This window comes from Apium graveolens, unplaced genomic scaffold, assembly GCF_009905375.1.
Source record: "Apium graveolens cultivar Ventura unplaced genomic scaffold, ASM990537v1 ctg4014, whole genome shotgun sequence".
NCBI classification, from domain to species: domain Eukaryota; kingdom Viridiplantae; phylum Streptophyta; class Magnoliopsida; order Apiales; family Apiaceae; genus Apium; species Apium graveolens.
In genome coordinates, this window is record NW_027418366.1 from 55,991 (window position 1) to 61,080 (window position 5,090).

Genomic DNA, 5,090 nt, shown 5'->3' on the forward strand with positions numbered 1-5,090 from the left:
TGCTAAACACAAATTCTCCGCTTTCCTTGAAGACTGCAAAACCAGAGGTATAAATCATGCACTGTGTTATGATGCCTGTAAGCATCTTCTACAAAGGAAAGATCCTGAAAATAACCTATACATCCTTCGACAACTTTCACACAACCATTTCCTTTCATTTCTAGCATTTCATGTATTCAGCTCAATATATAATGGAGCTTGTGTTGAAGAATCTGCTACATCCATCTACCATAGACTAAAGAATTTCCAGTTCAAATCTAATTTACAAAGTATGGTGATAACGCTTCAAAAGTACACCAGGCAGCACAACCGAGGAAGCTGGAATGCAGTTCGACCATTCACCCCACTCCCTTTATGGTGTCGATTGGGTATGGAAAGGATAAGTACACATTTCTATTTCCATGGCTGGCCTCCTACTTTTGAAGAAATTATCAACTCTACTTGCCCTCTCTGTTGTCTGCAGATGATATGTTACGAAATTTTCGAAGAATATCTGTATTGGTTTTAATTTTTCTTATAGTGCTTTTATGAAGTATATCATAGATATTCACTTTTTACCTAATATATTGCAAATAAATTATGGAAAAAAAATATGGCAGGGTCTACACTCTCGACTTTTTTCACAAATTTTTGGACTAACCACTCAAGTGAAAGAACATAAAAATATTCTTCATAAATTATTTCATCTATCATATTTTTTTCTCAGAAAGCCATGTTTAAAATTTCAGATTGGTCAATTGTTGTTGTCAACTAAAGCGTGAGAAAGGTAAAAGATCAGAGCATCGATCAGATTGAATTTTACGTACCTTAAAAATTTGGAAGATTTAAGAATATCTCACTCGAATTTCAAGTTGCATCCAACCTCCGCAAGTAAAATCATGTCTTCCTAATTATGTCTTCCATATGTTAATTTCCCCAAAACTGACTTATGGAAAATTTATGAAGTTTTGGTACATAAGAAAATGCCTTCTAAACACCATTAAAAAAGGACCTGCTAGTCAAAACTGATACGTCAATAATAATTGAACACAACACTATATTAAAAAAAATCATATAAAAAGTAAGTTATAATAAATTTCATTTTATAGCTTAAAATAAAGAAACCTTAGTTGAATACACACTCCAGATGATCTTGCACACATTCATTCGAAACTAAATTAATGTGAGATAAAGCTAATAGTTACAACGGCAAGAGTTAATCTATACACTGTTAAGTGAACAAAGGGAGATTATCTATATTACTTTAACAAATTAAAATCATTCTCAACAATAAAATGACTAAACTAAGTACATTTCTTGTCTGGAAAGCCGCCTTCTTCAGGTACATCATAAATTCATAATTTATGGGGAGTAGTTTCTTGTGCACATAAAAGTCTAATATAGAAAAGAAATTAAATATGAGTGCACATGGTATTATATATTCGAAATCTTTTTTCATATTTGTCATCATGCGAGATAAAGACATTAATTCTACAGATATACTGATATTGTATATTATTCACAAATTTATTAACATTGGTCAATAATCATATACTCTTAAGAGTTTTAATAGTTTTAATATTTAATGTATATGACTTTAGCACTAGGTGTTAGTTTCGAATATTGAAGCGGTTTGTAAGTTTTTTCTAAGTGATCTTCAATGGTTGGTGCCTTTTTAATTTTTTTCTCATACTAAAAATAAATATTTTGATTCGATTGAAGTGGATATGATCGATTTTCAAAAAATCTGACACTTGATCCCTTTTGAAGAATTAAATGGATTTTGATACGGATTTAACGTGATTTGATCAAAATATTATAATAAATCATCTTATAAATATCATACTATATAAGCTAAAACTATTTTTTACCTTCATCATAATGCTAGATAAAGACATTATTTCTTCAAATACACTGATACTGTATTCACATATATTCACAAAATTTTTAATCAGAGTTAATAATTACTTAATGTTAAAAATTTGGAGATATTAAGCCATTCCAAAATGTAGTATGACAACTAGACCCGGTTCTTTGGTGTAGCTTGCTGGAGTGGAGAACTAATAATTCTTCAAGCTTTCAAATTTCCTCGATCGTTGAAAACCGATTAATGTTTGAAAAGTAAATAATATTGAGCACTATAATACTCACAATCCATATACGAGTGCAAGTATGATAGTATGGGAGAACCGATATAGGGTATATATATTTCTAAAATTTTAAAAGTGTGAGTATAGTAATATCATTTTGAAATCCATTGCCCTCTTTATTGCCAAGTTGGGACCTTGGCTTTTTGTATATTTCGTGAATTGGTGTACACACATTTCAAGTGTCATTGATTCTCGTAATGATATGTCTTTGTTAACCCTCGAGCCCCTAAGTTGGTATGCGGGCCCTTCAACAACCTATAGTATTGTGAACTATCCTTTGGATTTTTGTATATTTTTGAATTTGTGTACACACTTTTCAAAAAAATTAAAAAAATTATTAGTAAAAATAAAAAATATCTATTTTTTCAGTAAAAGTGTAATTATTCATAAAAAATAAACATTTAAAAATTTATTCGTCAGATACAATTATCGATGTTGAAAAAACCTATTATTAAATATATGTTATTCAATCAATTTAAATTTTCGAAAAAGTTATTTGAGTTTCTTTTTTTCAAAAGAAAAAGAATTTTTTTTTAAGAAATTAGTCGGTAACCTTACCGGAAATGATACAGAGTTGATCAGTGATAAATTCGTTATTAAACTTGATGCCTGATCATTTGCACGTCACTTTTTTGTTATATATTTTAAGGGGACTAATGGGAGTAACATATTTAAAATATTTTTATTGTTAAGGTGTTTGACTGAAAATTTTTTTGGGCTCGTAACCCAAGTGAAAGTTTTGGTATTGTACAGTCGCGAACTAAATCATTAATGTATTGAGCTCAATATTTAATGAAGCATGTGTTGAAGAATCTTCTACATCCATCCACTAGAAGCTAAAGAAATTTGCCGTTCAAATCTAATGTACAGAGTTTGGTGATAAGACTTCAGAAGTACAACAAACAACACAACTGAGGAAGCTGGAATGAAGTTCGACCATTCACCCCACTCCCTTTATTGTGTCCATTGGTAGGGGCAAGCATAAAATTGCATACATTTCTATTTCCATAGCTGGCCTTCAACCTTTAAAGAAATTATCAACTTCACTTGCCCTCTGTGTTGTCTGCAGATGATATGTTACAAAAAATTTTAAGAATATATGTACTTGTGTTAATTTCTATTATAATGATTTTATGAAGTATACTATACTAACCAGTTTTTACCTATTCTATTGCAAAGAAACAGTAAAAAATATGGCAGTTTCTAAGCTCTCAACTTCAACACATAATTTGCACGACTAACCAAAACTTTCAGTTTTCACAAATTTTTACACTAATTAGAAATACACTCATATAGTATTCCAAAAATTATTAATATCGTCAACAATCACACACCCTTAAATTTAGTTTAAATAATTAATGTATATGATTTTGATACTGGGTGTTAGTCTCGAATGTTGAAGCATTTTAATAAGTTGGGTTTATCTAAGTGATCTTTAATCATTGGTGCCTTCTTAATTTTTCCACATACTAAAAATATATACGAATTTGATATTTGATTTGAATGAAGTGGATAGGATGGCTCTTCTAAAATTATGACAGTTGAATCATTCTTAAAAATTAAATGGATTTTGATGCATATTTAGGGTGATTCGATAAAACACAATCCGTGGGAAGGCCTATTCGCAGTACAGTTAATAATAAAGGGGAAAATGTGGAACTCGCAGCCTAATAAGAATTAAGACTTTTAGGGTTATGGTGGACTTCACAGTGTGCGATATATTGTAAAAGAAGAAGTACTGCACCATTTATGGCACACAGAACTTCCAGAATTAAGGAAAGCAAGTTTAAACAAAGATTCTATGGTATAGGCTTATAAAATTCGTCACACATTTAGGTCCCACATAATGTGTTAAGTGGATATGTTCATGTTAAGTAATTCTGTACTGCTAGGAAGATAATTAAGATGTAAAGAAAGATGGTGTGTAAGGTGGAATAGTGGAAAAATTATATGTTACTAATGATCTAACACAAATTGCATGTTAATTTGTAAAGGGGGTATGTTAATAGTACAGAATTACATGTTAATTTCTTAATTTTAATTTAAGAAATTAACTTAAATGATCTTCAATAATTTTAATGAATTAGTGATATTCGTAGAACATACTTCACAAAATAATAAATTTTATAGTGTTTTGATTGCAGAACATATGTGGTCTCCAAGGTCTCCGATTAAAAAATGGTCTCCATAGAACTTTTCTCATCTAATTGAATACGACAAGATTTTCTAAATTTCTTAAAATCTAATTTAAGTAAATATGAATATCTTTAACATCCAAAAAGATCATTTAAAATCCCCTCAAATACACCTACTAAGCATCCCTTTTAGAATATTTTAGGCCCGTCAATATATTTATACCCCTTTCTACAATAACCATTTAAACTTCTCAAAACAAATAACATATACACAGTTTTATGCACAATCAGTACAAGATGAGAAAAATGGCACCACCTGAGTACCAGATCTTGAACTTAGACATAGATTTGGTCATCATCATCTTCTCCTTACTCCTGAATGATAACTTCATAGATTTTGCAGACTTCTTTGAGATATGGGTATTCTATCAAACTCCAAAACATATATCTATAATCCTACAACATATAGATTGGTCAAATATCCATATTCATGAAAGTAGTTTAAACCCAATTGCTAAACACAAATTCTCCGCTTTCCTTGAAGACTGCAAAACCAGAGGTATAAATCATGCACTGTGTTATGATGCCTGTAAGCATCTTCTACAAAGGAAAGATCCTGAAAATAACCTATACATCCTTCGACAACTTTCACACAACCATTTCCTTTCATTTCTAGCATTTCATGTATTCAGCTCAATATATAATGGAGCTTGTGTTGAAGAATCTGCTACATCCATCTACCATAGACTAAAGAATTTCCAGTTCAAATCTAATTTACAAAGTATGGTGATAACGCTTCAAAAGTACACCAGGCAGCACAACCGAG